Below are 20,258 nucleotides of genomic sequence, written 5' to 3' on the forward strand. Positions count from 1 at the left end.
GCATGGTGCTGGGCTGCCACGGATTCAGGTGAGGGGCAGGTGAAAAGGGCTGAGGGGCCATTACAACTGTTAGTGTAATAAATATTTATTACAGCCCTTCTGGACTTGCTAGACGTTGTCCTGCCAGCGTCCCCTCATTTCAGTGCATTAAACTCCTGTTTGCGGCATGACGGCAACTGTGCCACCCTCTCTATAGCTCTACGGTGCTGTCATGCCTCTGCATTTCCTGTACCCACTTTTCTGTGATTGTCGCCTGGTTTTAGTCTCGTCCTCCACCACTGGTTTGAATCCCTCCATTATTTTTGTCCCTCACCCCCACAGAGCTTGATTGTGCTACATTTCTCCTCCAATCACCCATGAGCCTGTTTCCACTCTGGTCTGTCACGAAGTCTGAGAGACACAGAACAGGTCAGGTTGGAAGGGACCACAGTGGGGTCATCCCTGAGCGCGTGGCACAGGATTGAGTCCAGATGGTTCTGGAATATCTCCAGTGAGGGAGACTCCACGCCCTCTGTGGGCAGCCTGTTCCAGTGCTCTCTCACTGCGCAGCGGAGAAGTTCTTCCTCAGTTCAGCTGGAACTTTCTGTGTGTCAGTTTCTGCCCGTTGCCTCGTGTCCCATTGCTCAGCACCACGAAGGAGGTTGCAGGTTACTTGCCCACTCATCTGCTCATTCACTCCCATGTCCTTTCCCAAGTTCCTAGCGGATTGTGCTACTCCATGTGACAGCAGGCCAACTGTCCTGCACGAGATATCTATAGAGCAAGAATAACATAGTTCAATACTGAGTTACGTGGGCTGTATATGATTTTAATTAAGAGATCTGCACAAGGGAAATCAGAAGGGCTTAGCTGGCTGGAAATAAAAGGTCTGTGCTGAAGGATTTCTGCAGAAGTATTACTTGCGAGACAGAAGAAATACTTGGAGATTTTGAGCATTGAGACAGGCAATGTTATGGGATAAATAAGGTGAAATGAAAGGACAAATGTGATTAGTGGAAGGCAAAAAATAGAAATACCAATATAGAAAATGAAAGTGTTTAACACTAATGTTGAATCAAAAGTATTGACACATGGGGAAAACAGTGAGCCTATGCAAAATGTTATGGGGATTTTGAAAAAAGTGATCTATCAAGAAGTCAGTCCATTTCCATAATTTTTGTGTTTTTACTAAAAAGAATAGCAAGAGGTTAATGGTGGCATTTAAAAAAAAAAAACCAAAAAAAACCAAAACCAAACCAGAATTAAACTCCATAATTTGTGCTTTTGGTTTGGAAAAACAAAAAGGATGAGGTCAATAGTAGAGATTTAACCTCCACAGGGAAAAGACAGATTTTGTTAAGAAATAAATTGTAGATTCTATGAGACATTAACACATCATAACCAAAGCCACATTTTAGAAACCTCTCTAGTGACATCCTGGGGGATTTTAAGAGAAACAGGGGAACTAGAGAAGGAAACAAAGGTTGGCAGGATGAAAGCTAAGAGGAGAAATATGCTCTTTCCAAACAGGAACTTTTTTTCCCCAAAAGTACTATTTCTTTTTGCAGAACTAAAATATTGTCTTATTAATGTCTTTACTGGTTTTAAAGTTCTTGTACGAAATAGCTACAAAAGCATGACACCTTAAAATGCCAAAAGTATTAGCTAGAAGATCTCTGCTAGTTAGATACTGAGGAAACAAAATCACTGGTTGAGATTAGAGAGATTAGAGCAACAGGTTTTCTAGCCAGCTTTTAGCTAAGACTTAATAAACAAAAGAGGGGTAATTTATTATATCATAAATTATTAAGTATGTTAACAAACACAGCAAACAAGGTTCTTCTTGTTTAAAACCCCCTGGGATTAATAACATATGTACATTTTAGGATTGCAGATTTGCACAATATTTCTAAGATCCACAGCATGATTTATTTAATATGATTTATTTTTGGAAATATTATATCAATTGGATTTAGAATTCAATATTTGAAATAATATTATAAGATCAGTATATTTGGATATGTATTTCTTAGTGAACTTTGAAGCATTTCTCCAGAGATGTAGAAAACAAAATTAGAAAAAATAAGAGATTTCGTTACATTCTTGATCCCTTACTCCATTAAGGTTTTATCACTTTAAAGTTGACCTGATGTGACCTTAACAGTTGTGGTTAATTCTCTAATACATAGTTGGTAACTGGGTAGAGAATAGGCTTATATTAGAGACCCCAACCAATAGGAAGATACATACGGAGATAGGAAAATTTATCTCAGTATTTATTTGGAGGGAAAAAAAAAGGCATTTGAAAGCATAGCATTGGTAAATGGTATTAGATTTAGCCAACAATATTTGTTAGCAAATTCCCATTTTCCGTTTAATCATTTTTAAGGGTTGACTCAAACATAGTGACTGTAAAATGAAAATGTTTTTGTCATTTTGAGGTGAAGTGTACAGCAGGTTAGAGACAGGTTTTGACCAGAGTGATATTTGTGATCATAACGAGCTGTACTTGGGACCTCTTTCTAGGGACCTCGTGATTACAGTAGTGATTAGAGTAGTACATCATAGAGTAGTACATCATCATTCCGTATTTTTCAAGTGTTTCAATTTTTATTTTCTGAGGATTATAAGATCCCAGAATTAAATTACTCCAACAGAAACATTAGATTCAAAATGAAGTTGTTCACTATGTTGCCTTTGTTTTTCTTCCAGCAAAGGAGGAGATAGGATAGAGAACAGAAGAAAAGTAAAGCTGCTAGGAGTGGTTTGGGACAGAAGGGTGTGTGTAGCTGCTGGGATGTTAGAATAGTTTACTGCAGAGGACTGCTGAGGATCAATATACAGTGTTTACTTTTGATTAAACCACAGCACATGCATTATTTAGTTGTTACCCATGGCCCTCTTCCTTCCACAGGCACACTTTTTGTGATCTCTCTTTCCTCCTTCAACAAAAATACAAAGGCATGAAATTTTTATATGAGCCTATTATCTTCATGCTTTTAGACACAATTTTTCTTCATAATACCTTCTTATTGGCTTAGAGATTCATTACACAGAATTTTCCTTTCATTTCATAAAAGTTGTGATACTTAGTAGAGACCTAGAAAACTATCAATGGGGAGGGGCAATGACAGGATTTCACTGTATATCACCTTACTTGTCAGAAACAGAGGAACAGTAGTGGTTTGGCACAGTGTTTTCTTCCATAAAAATCGTTGCAAATGTATCAGGCCAAAGAGATAACAGCTGATACCCTGGCGCAAGCTCTTTGTTTTTGTGGTTTTTTTTATTTTAAGGCCCGTTGTGAACAAATAAATAGCACATATAGATGCTACAAATGCATATTATTTTTAGACCACGAATCACATTAAGGGCTATATATTGTCTTTGGTATGTGGTAGAGCTAAATTTGATTTACCTTCTGTTACTACAGGCCTCTCTCATTTGTACAGCTGTTGATTCCACTTCTAGAAGAAAAAGTCTTTCATAGGACTTGCTGCTGCCTGCTGTACCTCCATCCTAGGGAAGAGGGATGCTTCACCAAGGCAGTATGACTCAAAATGTTCCATGCTTCCTTGTCAGCAAGTTTGTTTGCCCAGGACCGTTTTTACTGCTTAGATTACCGTGCTCCGGGCCAGGCAGCCCCAGAAGGACTGTTTCCCACACCATATTTCCTCTCTCAGGCCCGAGAACTGGTGCTTCCCTCAGTGAGCAGCCCTGTTTCCAGGCACGGGGCTCCAGAGCAGAGCGCTGAGCCCTCGCAGGGGTGTGTGTTGCCACGGGGCTGCTCCATTGCATCGCTGCCACGTCTCTGGTCGTCGTGACGTGAGCTGCTCTTCACAGCATCCTCCTCCAAGAAGGGCATGCACAGGGAGCTTCACACTGCACAAACCCCACAGCCTGTGCAGGCTCAGCCTAGCCACAAGGAAGGAAACCAGAGACAGGCTGACTGCAGCGCTCACACATGAAGGCAAATAACGTCAAGCTAGCAGGCAGTTGTTTGTTTACTTATTTATTCTGAGTGTGCAACAGAAGATGTCAAATCCAAAGCATATCACTGTAACCTAAGCAACTGTAACCATTACAGCCACTTCACCCTTGAATAGTTTCCCTACCTTAAATTTCTCCTTCATTTTTCTAGTTCCAATTTCCGGGAGGGGAGAGAGGGAAGAGCAGAATTTTGGAATGAATTGTAAGTGGAATTTAATACTTAGCAGATTTCTGGAAACCTGGATGGGTTTTGGTTGGTTTGGTTTGGTTTGCGGTTGGTTTTTTGTTTGTTTGTTTGTTTTGCTTTTTGATTATTTTTTTCTTGTTAGCTTTAAATACTTATCTTGGTTTTTACTTTAAAAGATAAAATTGCTATTTCATATTTCTGTTGTGTGGAGTGTATAATAACTAATCTCGAATTCACCTAAAAATCAGACTAAAATACATTATTATTGTGCAATCATAGGGAAAAAAACCCAAAAACTTGTGTACAGTATTTTCAAACATTAGTGGAATGGTAGGATCTAGACAATATATAGCTATTAAATCAATAATCCAGATGTCGAGGGAATTCCCCAGACAGCTGTTGGATATTTCCCCCTAATCAGTAATAATAATCCAATGGTGTTTGAAATGGCGTGATTATATATTGGAACATATTTTTGTGCTGATATTTTCTCATGCATCTCTAATGGCTCCCTGAAATATGAAGAAGACCAAGTATTATTCATAGCCATGGATCTCCTGTAAAAAAGCTGCTGTTTGAATACATGAAGTCCGTGCAAGTTTTTTAGCCCTTACTTACAGACACTAAGCTGGTTTTGCACCACTATACCCTGGTATCTTTTGTTTCCTGGCAGGATAACCCTGATGGATGTCAGTGGTGTATGCCAAGTTTTGTGTGGCAGAAGTCAGGGAGGTATGTGGGAGCCAGGTACACAGATTTTGAGGGACAACAGAGCTGGGGGATGGGCAGGCTGACCTATTAAGTCTCTTCCATCTCCAGTGTCTCCAGTTTTGCTTTCATATAGATTTCAGTGCCATGGAAATGTTTGGGTTTTTTTTTTCTATTTCTAGTACTTGTGTAGACATATACAATACCTAGTTTCTAGGCTGGTCTAATGTTTTTTTTTTTTTAATATAACTATAACCAGCATACTTGTGCTATCCAGATTCCTATTTAAAAATATAAACATTTTTCTTTGTTCTTCTCTGCTTCACTGCACTATGGGGGCTTACTTATTTCAGTGTCATCCTTCCTAACCTAATCCAAACAATAACCTTGGCTCAACAATTTAAACATATTGAATCCCCAACCAGAGTAGTTTTCCCTAGTAATACTCTGATTACAGCAGCTTTTATGTCTGAACAGGAAAGGACCTTAAACACTAAATCTCATCAGTACTGTAAAAAATAAGTGGTGAGCATCAGTCACATTTTCTTGAAATACCACAAGTCTTTCTTGAGGCCTAATCCTTTAATCTCTGGATTTTGGGCACTTCTGTTCTGATTACTAGGGATCAAAAGGTTTGGCAAATACTCTTCAGACCACTCTTCAAAGTGGCCACTGTAATATTATCAGGTTGTTGTGACAATTGTATGATTTTTTTGTTGTTGTGGTAGCTGGTATTTTTGGAAAAAAAAAAGTTAGTTTATCAATGCGATGGTCTGCCATGTGGAAAATTTTTAAAAAAGCAGATGGTCCTCCAGTATAGAGGTTCAGAGGATTTGAGAACATGGCAATGTCAAAGTAAAGGAGAAATACCTTTCACTGATGATGCAAATTCCTCCTACTGTGTAAGAGGCAACCTTTCTAATGGAGGGTACCCTTAGAGGGCTGCTGCAACATATGCTAAGGCTTTTCCAAGCTTGTTCCCAAAGCTACAGAGTGACCTTTCATTTCACTGCAAATGGAAATCTTACGCCATTTCCTGCCTGAAACACTGTCATGTGTGAAGTTACATAGAAAAAAGGAAAGAATTTTGTATGTCACTCATGGACCAAAATCTACTTCTTAGACCCTCCTACCAGATAGTTTTTGTTCATTGGTCTGCTCTGGAAGTATACAGTTTTTCCCTAAATGAGATCATTTCCTCATCCTGTTTTAAACAAAGGCAACATGAGTTGAAACAGATCAGTGACTCCTCCACAAATTTAATTTTACTTATTGCAAACTAGAAACAAAATTAAACTGAATTTTTCCCACTATATTTGATCACTGAAATTCCAAAAGACTGTCACTTTACATCTTAGATCTCTGTCTAAGGAAGACAACCCCTCCTGACTTAAAGAGAGCTACCAAGGTGCTTTTAAGAAATCACTGATTTTCAACAGAGAGGCTTTCAATTAACAGGGTAGATTTGGAAAAAGAAACAATCTTGTCACCTAGATGCAGGGCCCTGCAGTTATAACAGTAGCAAGTGCAAATCTCTCCATGCTATTCCTCTTCATTACAGCGTTCATTGCTGGGCTGCATTTATTGTTTCTGTCCCTGCTGTTGTCAGTAAGAAACCCAACTGAGTATTTAGAACCAAAACCCCAGAGACTGAAAGAGCCAAATACTCTTGTGCTCATTATGAATATTTTATCTGCATAGGTGTGTCATCACCTGCATCCAGTTCCTCTCCACTTGGAAGATTATGTTCTGCTACACAGCGTAAATTCATTTGGAAAAAGCATTTTATACTGTTGCTTTCATGGGATTTGCCACGTTATATATTTGAGTATGTATATCAAGGGTGAATGCAGGTGAGGGCTTTCAAAGTTACTTTGCTGTGTTGACAACACCACAACAGATCTGGCCTTTACTATCAAATTGCATGTTTTTATTAATTTTTCGTTCAGTGAAATATTCTGAAATATTCAGTGACTATAGTGGGCTATGGCCAAGCAAATTAATACTATGTATCAAGTACAAACAAGTTCTAACATTTTCAATGTGCCAATGTTAACATCCAATGTTAGCCTTAAACTAGAATCACACATGTTTTTGTGCATACTGTGTTGCTTGATAAAAGAAGTGCTCGTTGAGTCTGTAGTGCCAGTTCAGGCCTTGGCGTCCCTAATAATGCCTGCTCTCTGTGAGAAAACTTGTGCCAGTATAAGAAAAGGAATTAAAAGTCAAGCACTGTGCCCCTGTGTAAACCCCCAGTATGCATACACATGACTTGTTTGTGTATTAAACTGCACTGAAAAGTTTTTTGGCTTATGGGAGGTAGGAACTTTTTCGCTAGCTGGAGGAAAAGATGTGCAGCTCCCTGTCAGCTTGGGGGAGAAGGCTGGTTTGTTATCTTTTGCCTGTTTTCATAAACAAATGCCGACAGCAATTGTTGTTTTTGCAGAACCAGCAGAAATTCATAGGAGGTTTCTTTTTGTTGTACTGCCACACTAAAAAGAGATGTTATTTTAACAACAGAATGTTTGATAGCTTTTAAAAATACAAGGCCTAGTTTTTAGGCATGCTGAGCCCCATAATTTCTATTGAAGTCAGCTCTTGCTGCAGATGCCCCAGAGCACTCTAAGAAGTCCCTCAGATTCAAGATCCAAGTACAGCATTAGGGAACATCTGTGATGTGAGCACAGTCACCAGGAAAAGCACAGAGGCTTTGTTTTCTATACATGAACACAAATTGGACTGAGTCTTTTGGGAGATGCATATATTGAATGTGTTCATTAAACTTGCCGGGTTATCATCTCAGCAGTCAGCCTTAGTAGTAAGGTGCAAGTTAGCTTACACTAGAGCAGAATTTCTCTAATGGGAATTGCTTTGTGGGATGGAATGCAGAGGTAAGATTGCAGTATAACCACTATGGGACACTCAGGCACAGGGAAACATCTGTCCTATGAAGAAACTATCTATGGCAAAAATAACCCCAGACTGAACATTGAGCTCAATTCCGAGGCTAGACCTATCTGACAGAGCTTTAAAGATTTCTGTTGTGTGGTCAAAATGGTTTTTTTCCCTTATTGCAACTCAGGTTTTCCCAGGATTTGTGCCTCATGAGGTAACAGTTAGTGGAGAAAGTCTTCTGTGAAAAAAAACCAAACAAAACCAAAGTATTTAAGATTTCAAATCTGTAACAAAAACAAGTACATAAATACAAAATGTATTAGTTGCATATGCAAATAAAATGGGAAAATTCCCTTGCTTCCATCCCATCACTCCTTACTGTTTTCTTTCTCAAACAAAGATTAATCCCTGCTTAATTTAGGTGTTGTATATTCATTGAGTGTTTTAGGACAGATATACAAACATTGTAGTAACAGATAAATGACTCTTCAATCCTTTAAAATTTGTTGTCAACTGGTTTATTAGCATTATTAAGTGAATGTCTGTGTTCAAGTGTTCTGAACCTTTAGATAAGAAGGTAGGAGAGAATAAAACACTGGCTGAAGTTAATTTTGAATGAATTCAACTCTTACACCTTTTGCTGTCCTGAGTAAAAAGAGCACTCCAAAGGTGAAGTTCAAAGACTAGGTGGTGGGTTCTTTTCCCTAAAACCTGATGAAAATAAAAAGATCCATTGGAACAGCTATTTTGTTTACTTAGATTTGGACATTCTTCTTCAGTGTTGGCAGCTCAGATTTTGCAAGATCATGCCATTGCATAAGAAGCAGCAAGGGGAATGTAGAGATAAAAGCAAATGTTTGTGATAAAAGAAAAGTTGAATTCTTACTGTAAAGAGATAGCTTGAAGAGTGAAAATATTAATTGCAAAATTATTGCTGGTATCAATAAATTGAAAAATTGACACTTGGCATTAAGTGTAAAGTTGCATTTAATAATTTTTAATGCTTATTGAACAGCTCTGGTTATAAGCATAATTCTGTAGTACATATTTTCATTGTAAAATGAGTCTTAAAAGATACTTAAGTAGAATTAAAACTTAAAATTATAAATTCTGGACTGAGATTGTCATAAACTGATACCTCCAGAATGACGATTTCACTTCTGTGAGGATCACCTGCCTATCATTTCTTAACCAGGCTGAACTAACAGCTGTATAGCAGAAGATAGCCTTAATGCAAAATTAGTCCAAAAGTGCACTAAAAACCCCCACAGCTGATACTGTGAAGCATGAAAAGCTACTGTACTCACTGTAAATGCACTGTTTATAGAGGAAGTCATTATCTCTGACATGAATTTTAATGCATTCAGTGGCAACAAACATCAAGACTTTTCCTAGGAACTATCTAGTTAAAAGTAATGTGTTAAAAGTGTGATGCTGGTCATGGAAAGTTGCTGAAGTCTATTAATTAATCTTTCTCCTCTTTTTAAATATTAGAAGATTAGTAGTTCAAGTAGAAGTGGAGTAGTTTTAAACTAAAATCAGGTTAAGGAGATACTGAATACAATAAAATCATCGTATTATTTTGTACAACCCAGTCTAGCAGAGGAGTTTCTGAGACAGTATCAGACTCTCAGGGGCTTGCTCACAGTGTGCCTGGTTTCTGTTCTCTTGCTGTCTAACAACTCTGCAGCAGGCCTGAGTTACTCCTGTGTTCTTCTGCTCCATTCACTGGCCTGAGGCACCGTACAATACTGTCTGTCCCATGTGCAGAGGAAATCAGAGAATGAACTTTCTCTGGCTGATTTGGGAGATGATGCTAGAGATCACACGAACTGAGCAAAAGGAAAACAGATCCCCAGAAAGGGTTGTCAGAGCTCATTTAGCCTTGGTGAATGATCTAAAGAAAGGGTCTCCAAAGTCAGGCTGGGACAGCAAAGAGAGAGCTGTTAAGAGTTGAGCACCCAAGTTGTGAGTAGCAATGAGCAGAGTTAGTGGAAGTTTGCTTGATGACTCTTTCAAATCAAGCACATGAAGAGAAGAAATCACTTAACCAGCACACAGTGGAAAATTAAGGCCTTCAAAAATCTTTGTAATGTATTGCTTGTGAAAGAAGAAAAAAGCAGGTAATGGCAGTAAAAAATAAGTTCATTTTTCCTTTTTATTTTTGAAGTCAGTACAGCATTAACAGCAATCATGCATCCTTTCTCTGTGCTCCTCTAGCACCATGAGCAAGTGCTGGCCTGTAGGAGAGAAACCACCTCCACTAAGGCTGTAGTTTAATTTCCAGCCTTTCCGACTGTGTTGACATTAACCATGAAGCTGCATGTAATGTTATTCCATGCTATGTATAATTATGTTTTTCTTTATGTGGTCAGCTGTCCAACAGGAAATGAAAATTAACTTCCTCTTTTCTGGGCTGTGTTGAACAACTTTTTGAAAGTGCCGGCTGCTTGTGTGTCTGAGCATTCAGTGTTTCACAGAGCAGCGCCCAGGTTTATGTCAGCAGAGTTTTACAAAGGTACCCGAGTGACAAAGGCATTTGTCCACCTGAAGGGGCTATGCTGAAGAAAGAAATACTTGTGTAAACCTGAAAATATAGTTTTCCCAACTTGCATAATATTTTTTAGATTTCATCTAACAAAGATTTGAGTTTTGTTGGAGATTCATTCTAATGTTGGAACTCTGTTTCAGGAAAGTGGTTAAGCTCCTATATAGTAATAAGCATGTGAGCTGTTACCTAACTAGGTTGCTGAATCAGATTTGTTCATTTCTTTTTGACTGGAAATTGATCCATCTTCTGAAATACTGCTCACACTAATCAAAATATATTTATTTTTCCAGAAAGCCATGCTAGTTGAGTTAATATTTGCCTTTAAAGCTTGGTTTCTCCTGGCAGAGGGAATAGTTTAAATTGTGTCTGCGCTACAGTAGAACAAATTTCGTAATGAATATGTAAGAGATCTGAGAAGCATATCTAGTTCCTGCAAGTAATATGAGGCACCCTATTTTATTGTTTTAACTACGGCTATGCTGTACTGTTTGAAATTAAAAAATATTTCTTATTTTGCTTTAAATCTGTTTGTAATGTTTCAGTTTGTCAAATTATTTATCCTTTGAGTTAGTAACATGGTATGAAACAGTACGGTCTCTTTCCAAGTTCTTTTAGAATTTACTTTTTTACATGAGTTTAGCTCAATTTGTAAAAAAGTGTTTATGTTAACTGTTTTCTACCTGCATTCCTTCACTTGCCTTATCTATTTGTCAAGTTTTTCTATTCTGTATGTAATTTTTGTGGCGGAGGCTAAGATGCAGAGACCCACTTTGGGACTGGTGCTGTGTGATCTGGAGTTTTTGCAATGCATATTGCAGTCATTGAGACAGGGTAGACCTGAGCTCATTAACTCAGCTTTGCAGTCATGCTGTGATATTTGTGTCTAGGTGACTTTAAGCTTTTACTCTTAAAATATCTCATTGTTGCCACCGCTGGTTCAGCTTCATGAGAGCTTTAGTCCACAGACAGTTCATGTAACAACCAAACTTTTGTGTTGTAGGTCAGCTGGTTTTCAGACATTCATCACTAAAGCAGACAAAATAGTGGCAGAAATAGTGAGAAATCGCTCCTTTGGTAGAGGGAGAAAAACTGAAGAATGGAACGGGCGTTTCATTATCTCAAACACCAGAGTGCTGACACTGCGATGTGTTGGCACATGCGCATGGTTTGACAATAACAGCTATCATGCCCAAATTTCCATGGCATTTATTCATAATAATCCCTCTTTCTCAGTAAAAAAGCGAGGTTTTGGTGACTTACCAGAATTTGTTTTCTGCCAAAAACTATATATCTTAAAATCTGGATTCAGCTGAACTCCCTGGCTAAGACTGATCTGTTTGTTTGTTCGTACTTTGACCAAAGGATTATATTGATGGTTTCCCAGGATCCAAAATTACATTTCATCTGTTTACAGAGCTACAAATATTATTTGAATGAGAAAGAGGGAAATGAAAGTGGCCATATCTACATCAGCTGGTAGCTGTTCACAGGAAGCAGCAATTACTGTCTAGCCTTCTTCCCCAGGAAAGGCCTCCTGACTGCTTCCCGTACCACGGAGCTGCACCGTGCATTGGCACACAGCATGGCCACACAAAATAGCAAATAAAGCACCACAGAGCAAGAAAAACTACTACATTGGGATAGATGAATAAGGATGACAATAATTCCCGCATGAACAGGACTGAAGCTAATTTCACTTGCAGTTGTCAAACCGAGCTAAACTGGCAAGGGAAGGAATGTGTGTTTGTAATCAGTAGCTGTGCGCTTGCAGTGGAGGAGGGAATTGGGCATGGCACACTTGGACAGTCTCACCTCTTCCAAATTTGCTCAGCCTGTACAGTACCCTGCCTTTTTCCTCTTTGCTTTTTTTTGTCCCAGCTCACATATGTGTGAATCATCCGGGGGAAAGTTTGAGAGATGCTGTGTGTCAGGTCAGTCCAGGTTCATTCACCGTTTATCCTTAGAAAGCCAGAAACACTGGTGTGTAAACAAGGGGGGAGGGGAAAGGAAGGTTTAATAAGACAATCAGGGTTAATCTTTTCTTTCAATATTGCATATAATTTGGTTTTCTGATTATACGCTAAACAGCCGTTGTATTTTCTTTAATTCAGTTATACAAACACAGCCAATTAATATTCTTGCTCTCTCTATGTTGTGAAGGGTGCACAGAGAAAACCTTTGTTATTTTTCTAGTGCTAAAGCTGTTCCTGTTAAACCATATTCCTCTACACAGCAACAGCAAAGTAAATGACAGCGTTAATTCAATCCAGAATGCTTGATAAATTGAGAGGAGTTGTTTACCTACTGTATGAAAAAGTCCCGTGGGGATGGGTTTTATTGCGATCTGCATAGTCATCCATATTCCTATACTGTCTGTGCTCATGTTTGTGAGTTAAACATATACAGTAATTTAGCATTCAGATAATCCCATGGCTATAATCCAGACAGATTTAGCTCAAATTTCTCTGGGATTTCTATTATCTAGATTTAGCAGTGTGGTGTTGACTGGATATTTTAAATTGCTGCAAATGCTTTTTTTCTGCAATAAACAACATATTTTGATGTTCTCATAATTGAAGCTGTAGATTCTTTCTGGCATTAACCACACGTAAAAAATGCATCTTTTTGAGGACAGTGATTGCACAGCTGGAGCATGCTTTTAATGGATTCCAGCTATTTGACTACATACTACATAAGATCATACAGTGTTTATATGAAAACCAGTATAGTGTATGTGAAAATAGTAATGAGAATAATCTGAAGAATGTTTATCTCCACACATTATCCATTTGAAAATGAACTCAACTGTTTCAGTTTTAATGATGTTTTATTACAATATATTGGACAGTATAATAATATAGAGCCTGGCTCTCTTACAGCACTTTTCCTAAGTAGACCATAGCTTTTATTGTTTTCAGTTTCCTCAGACAGAACTTCCAGTCTTTCTCGCTCAGCAGTTTTGAGGAAAAGAGAGAATCTGGGGGGAAGAAAGAGCATCATTATCCACATGAAATGAGGGGATATTAAGTCCAAGTGCACTGGGTACCTTTCACAGCAGACCACCCTTTGTCATACGTTGCTCTGATTAAGTGCAAATGTATTCAAGGGAGCAGAGCAGACACTATAGAGGGTCCAAATGTTCGTGTACCAAAAGTGCCAGCCCTCCCACAGGCACCAGCATTGATGGGGCTGCAGGAGTAAGAATGCTTGTGTGGGAGATTTTTAGGAGGGAAGTGTACTGTGGGAAAAATTGTAAAGCTGCTTCTTCTACCCGAGTAGCTCCAGTTGAGAGTGTCTGAATTGAGGCAAACTGCAGAGCAGGGCAATGCATGCTCTGTCCTCTGCCTTGTAATTGTGTTGCAAATGCACCAAACACGTTATTCACCCCCGGGCCAGATCTTCTGGGAAGAGGCTTGTGCACACTTGGCAATAATTTGATGCTAAGATTGTGTCATCCATAAGTGTCTCAGAAATTCAAAATAAGCAAACCACTTGGAAATATTTGGAAAACAAACTATTTGGAACCATTTATGGGATCTTTGAAGCTGTGTGTCATATTTTTGTTCCCTGAACTGGAGGATTCAGACACCAGTTCAGTAAGTGAATTCAGGTATGCTGTCCCTGAAAGCACCCCCATCATGCTGTGTTCAGAGCCTTCTCTGACTGTGAATTATTGCCAGCCCCAGTAACTGTAAAAATCTTTAGAAGTATTTTCAATGTGAAGAAAGAAAGAGGATGTTCATTTAATCAGTTGTGATAAAACTGTTCCATGTATAAAATTTATTTGCTTAGTCTCCAAGCAGCAGGTTTGCAAGAATGATGGAAAAAAAAACCCCAACCAAAACCAAAAAGCATGAATGAGAAAGACTTTTATAGCTAACAACCATACTTCTGGGTAAAAACCTTCTGAAAGAAATATGCCGTGTCTGTGTGGCAGTACTTTTGGTTTCATACTTGCTCTGAGTTATTCTTTGCAATACTACAGCAGCTGGGTTTCAGAAGCAGCAGCAGCACTCAGGTACTTGCCACGAAAAAGAGTCTGAGCGTTCACTCGCCTTGCTTCAGTGCCCTGCTAAAGCAGTGGGCCCGCTCCTATCGCACTGAAAGCCCCCACTTCTGGTCTGAGAAGTCATATTTATGCTCAAATAGCTATCAATATCTGTGTTTGATCCCTAATAAGTCAGAACTATGAAGCTGTAATGCCGGTGAGATGGAAAAGCCATCTGATAGCTCTTAAACTGCTCTTCTTCCAGACAATGCCTGTGGCACCAGCTGTTGTAGCTGGGAGTTTTCAAGGTCCAATCCTTTTCTTTCTCAGGAGAATTTCTTTAGGCCCCTAAAGAGTGATACCAAAACCCCAGATGAGCAGAGGAGTTTTAAATGGACCTGACATAGCTATGTATTAACTGCATCTTTTTTGAAAAGAAGTATAAATCAATTTAAAGTTTTACAGTCAGTGTCTGAGGAAGTTGCCAGTGCACCCACAGACCTTCTCATTGCTGCACATAGCAGCTCAACTCACCAGACTCACCAGTTGGATTCTGGCTGCCTGCTTTATTTTCCTTTGCATTTTTTTTTCATCCTATTATATCCTGACCTCTCATTCAGCAATTATTTTGAATCATGCTGAGGACACTTCTCCTTACTCCCTTTGGATTTTCTCTTGCTGATGCAAATGCATCTCAAAATACCATCTTCCCAAGTTATTAGATCCAGGGCTTGGTGATGCATGCTGGGCTTAGCTGAAGTATCAAACCAGCAAAGAAAGACCAAGAAATGAAAGAGCACCATGTAAATATTGACAGATTGTTTTTATGACTAAGCTATGATTATCCTTCATTAATTTGTCTATGCTTTCAGAAAGAGAGGAGATTGCTGAAAAGCAGAATAATATTTTTTTGCAACAGACAACTGTGTGCTGTGATTGTTGAAATTTCTATTCAAGAAATCCCTCAAAATGAACACAAAATCAGAAAAAAACCCTACTCTCTTACAGAGATGCAGGTCTGCAATGTTTAAAAGTAACACCAGTGTGTTCTATATCTACATCTATAATTTGAGATTAAATACACTGTGGATAAGGTTAAAACCACAATCTTTTCTAACCACCTACCAGGCATTTATGCAGTATATTGTTTCCTTTTTGACAGTTAAATTACTAGTAATAAAGTTCTGTAACTGTGCCATGACAGTGTTTGTCCTCTAACATGGCTGTGCAACTGCATCACCTCCTCTAAGCTGCACCAGCGGTGAGGGCAGAATCTAGGCCTGTAACGTTTAGTTAATCAAACTATGTGCCATTCGGAGAGCTGATACCTTTCTACCCCCTCCCTTACCTTGGTGCTGGAGGAATAAAGCAACTCAAACTAGTCAATTGTGCAAATCTGAAAACAGATTTTCTGTGCACAAACTTGCCATCTGCACAATCATCCTTTTCCTCTTCAAGCAGCAAACAGCCAGAAGGTATCAAGCCGTCTCTCTGTGTTGCAGAGGGAAGAATCCCAGACATGGCTTTGGTAGCTGAGACCTGCTGGTTTTTTTAACCCATTGAAGTATTTTCTAAAGATCTTCTTTCCATGTGCTTGGCTGGTGTTATGGTGACCATGAGTGAACGTATCAAGTTACTGGTATGGGAGTAGCCCTGCCAGGAAGCCAGAGGGCACGGTTAGTGCAAACTGTTTTTAGACGCCTGAACAGGCACAGCTCTAAGTTGGGTGCCTGCTAAGTTAATAAAAGGACTAAACAGTATTTTTCCTACATCCTGCATGTGGACAGAACACAGCCTGTATCTGAGACAAGCCTTACTTCTGGGCTGATGTCACACTTGGCTAATTGGCCCTTACAACATTGTGTAAATAGCAATATTCTAAAACTGTGGTTGAAATTTTTGAGCTTGGGTTCTGCTAGAATTTGAGGAGAGGACTTTTGAAAAACTGAAAGGGGAAAATCTAAGAAAAGAAGTGAACAAAGAAATGCCCCAACATGAGAAATTTTTATGAACAAAATGTGATCAATTCATTCTCAAAGTTAAGGCAAGTGAGCAGAGGGAAAGCTGCCCCTACATCCTTTTTCTTAATGCTGAAAGAAATTTGTTCCTTGCTTCATGAAGGAAAGAAAATTATTTGTGTCAGGAAAATCAAGTTAAAGGTGACCTACCAATTTATTTATTTTACTCTTTGCATGGTGGTATAAAAGATCCAGCTGCAAAGTGTACTGGTTTGTAAACTGGGCCACTCCACTAGAAATTGTTCAGATTAGAAATGCTGAAGAACCCGGAGCACCATCCCAAATAGTAAAGTCCAGTATTTTATTAATTATAAGCTACACACTTTCCTCCTATCCCCAGATCATATAAGTTGTAAAGTGGCAGCTTTTTATGTAAATTTCCATAATTTCACACATATTTCTTAAAAAGTTATTTAAATACATGAGTCATCCCTTAGGTTCACTTAAAAACAGCAGAGGACATGAAGTGCTTCTTGTCTTGAACTTTATACCTTTTTTTTCTTTCTTCTTTTGAATTGTTAGGGCAATGTTAGAAACCTGATAGTGTGGGAGCAGCTTCTTTCTTGGCTGTATGCGGTATTGATTTGTAAGAGTAGTGATACAGAACTGTTCCACTAATTAAGACATTGATAAAGCATCTTGATAAAGGATGCCATTCTCTTATCTGAACTGATTTGATACTGGGTTTCTTGCTGGGTTGAGCATCCAACCCAAACACAGTTAAGACCACAGGTACTGAGAAGACCATAACCACCACTGCTGACTCATTCACTGCCGTGCTCATCTGACATGGGAGCTGCTCCCCAGCCTTTTCCTGTCACCCTGTTCACATGTTCTTATCTGCCCAGGGACCAGGTTCTCTCAACAGCTTTCTGGCTTCATCCCCATCTGACTGGTACCTCTCTTGATAGTCTAATTTTGGCTCTGAACTACATCTAGTGCTTAGATAGGATAAGATTTCAGCCAGATGGATTATGAACAACATTTTCTTTTCAACGTTCTTGGCTCCAACCCCACAGATGATTGCTTTAGCCCAACAGAATAAAGTCCCATCCTTCAGAGAGCTGAGCCAGTTCCCTCACTTTAGCATGCAGTGTAATTATTCTGCATGTTCCACAGAACAGGCATTCCACTCACAGCTTCTGTTTTGCACCTGGAATCTGAATGTGCTGCTGACATCAGGACCCCACAGTGCTTTATGAGGGCAGATGAAGGCATGAAAAATCTGGACCTTTGTACAGTATCCTAAATAAACCATCTTTCATTTCTTATATTTCACCCTGATAAGAGAGTATAATGTCTCTGCTCCACTGAGCTCTATGCTGGTGAGTAAAACTCTGTGTGAACCTTATAAATTCATGCAAATAAATGATATGACTTTTCCCCACCTTGATCCAGATTATAAATTAATGAGATTTAGTCCACCACTCCTTACTGAGTAATTCTGCTGTCACATATTCATGCTGAGGAAAACTTTTCAGTGAGATTCTTTTCAAGATAAGTCTTTGCCAGCTAGTGGAAGTGCAATCATTGCAGAGCCACTAACATTTTCCTGCTCTATATCAAGTGCATCACAAATCTGCCCAGCATCTTTGTCAATCATTTAAAGTGTAGCAGACAAAAATAATATTCTTAGAATTATTATTGGAAGAATTTATGCTTTCTTATGAAGTGAAAGTGATTTTGATATATGAACAGCATTGGGAGGAACTGCCAGTGTGAAAACTCAAACCAAACCTGTGTGTGTAATATTCTTGTCTCACAGGAAGTAGTGGGAGTAGTATGTGAAAAAAAGTTGTTCACAAGTCAGAATCCTTAGGAGCTCTCTAGATGACTTTTCCTGCATTTTGTGATATTCTGCTAAGAGAAAGTTCCTCTTTCTCCTTCTTGAGCCTTTTTATGTCACAAACTGTGCACACAAAGGCATGTGTGTAACAGCTCATAGTGGTTGCTCAGCAAAGGATGTAGAGTAGGATCAGGTACAAAACAAAGGTTCCACTCATGATGGTGGTTACAACTACAAATCTCTGTGCAAAATAATGATAATCATTAAAAGAAAGGTATTCTTAAAACTGTCTCCATTATTAAAGGTTGATTTATCTTTCCACACTATAGTGAGATGAATACCAGAGAAGCCTTTGCATTGCCTTCACTCACAGCTTAACTGGAATCACAAACAGTTTTCATAATGAAGTATACAGCCTGCAAAAATTTTGTATTCCAAGTGTGTGCACAGGCCCTGTTGTTCCAGACTGTACTTCTTTCCCAAAGTGTGCATTGACAAGCTCTTCAGTGTGTTTATTACTGTACAACACTGTAAGCCAACTGATGTTTACTATTGGCTGTGCAGTAGGTCAATCCAGAGTTTCACCACAACAAGGTACATTCTAAATGGCTGTGCCTGAAGGGTACTATCCCTTAGGGATCAGCTTAGTGGGGAGAAAAATGTGCATCTTAGTAGGGATGTGCTGAGCACCCGTCTCAGCCTCAGGGGAGAGCAGGTAAAGTGACAAGTCCTGTCCTTGTAGTCTCCAGACACAACCACTCTTGATTTGTATCTGGCCTTTTTTCAGGTCTCTGTGGTGGAGGAAATCCTCCTCATGTCCTGCCTCACTCCATATAGCTGCACTAAGGCCACCTGCAATTACTGGTATGTGTATTATGTGGAATAATTAAGTCTATGTAACATAATAAATACATATGTATTATACCTGTTATGTTCATAGAGCAAAGACGCAGCCATTAAAATACACACCAGACTGCTCTGTACAAAGAAGACAGATGGTATTTATTCCATATTAATTAATATTACTTGCAGAATTTCCTCCCTCTTTAAATATCTTGAACATCCTTTTTCAGAATTTAAATGTACACATACAGATTCTTTTTGTTTTGACAGCTGACTGTTGTATTTTATCTCCATTCAACATAGGTGGCCTTGGTTTGTTCTTACAAGTGCTATCTTGTGTATCTTCAGTCTGCCTGTCATTATTATAGTTCTCCGTTCTGCTTAAATCAAGTTAATCAATTGATTTAATCAATTTAAAGATGGAAAGCAAACAACAGTGCAAACCCTCCTGAAATTTGGAGGGTTAATAAATTAGGTTTGACAGGATTTGTGTCTGCAGGTTTTGGCTTCACTGGCCATGATCTTATTTAACAGTTTGTTTTTTCTCAGTCGCTTGTTTCAGAATAACATTACCCATAAGGATGAAATGCAGCCACTGCTGAGATTTTATTGTTCAGTGTAACTTGTTCACAAATACTCCTGGAGATATGTGGTCTTTGCCATCAGAGTTTTACACTGGAACATTTCTGTGTTACAACTAGACCCACACACAGACATGGCTAAAAACAAAAAAAGCAATGGCACTATCATGGATATTCCAACCCCATTGCTTTAAGGGATGCTCTAAAGGAAACTAGGCCAAAAACTTGACCTATTTTAAAAGACATGGCAATCTGTTCTTTTAAAAAATCTTTCACACTTCATTGAGTCCTCCTCTCTCTCCTATACCATGAAAAATATTGTACAGTAGCAAGATTCAGAACTCTTCTCTCTGTACTGTTACCCATACAAATATTTCAAGCTGAAATCTCCAGTTTAACAAATTTATTTTTCTCCATCGCTGATCTTGAGAAAGAAATCATCTTAAAAATTACCAAATGCATAAATTGAACTAATTAGGTGTAACTAACTAAAATTGCTACATCACTGCACTTTCTCCGTAGTGTTAGCTGCAATGGATCCATTTTGGCAACCAGGAGGTCTTAGGATCCATAAAGGATTTTTGCTTCTAGGGACTTCAGTGTTTTGAATTTGAAAACCAGAAGCAGCGAGCCATATTTCTCAGTTATTTTGCTGTTTGAAATCTGGCTGTGAAACTCTGTTTACTTTGTGTTGGACTCCCGCCAGAGGAGGCCTGGTTTTAGCAGATGGTC

General features: G+C 38.8%; 1 long non-coding RNA gene across 2 annotated transcripts in view; it reads left to right on the forward strand.

Annotated features, from left to right (window-relative positions):
- Positions 1–20,258, forward strand: part of LOC108447568 — a 25,694-nt gene continuing 5,436 nt past the window's right edge. Inside the window, exons 1-3 of one of the 2 annotated variants that reach the window (XR_001863212.1) lie at positions 1–28; positions 3,413–4,171; positions 18,890–18,966. This is a non-coding gene — a long non-coding RNA (uncharacterized LOC108447568). Of the gene's footprint in view, positions 29–3,412; positions 10,834–18,889; positions 18,967–20,258 lie in introns of those variants that run through there. The other variant, XR_001863211.1, reaches the window with a different exon arrangement.

The sequence above is a fragment of the Corvus brachyrhynchos genome, unplaced genomic scaffold, assembly GCF_000691975.1.
Source record: "Corvus brachyrhynchos isolate BGI_N302 unplaced genomic scaffold, ASM69197v1 scaffold200, whole genome shotgun sequence".
NCBI classification, from domain to species: Eukaryota; Metazoa; Chordata; class Aves; order Passeriformes; family Corvidae; genus Corvus; species Corvus brachyrhynchos.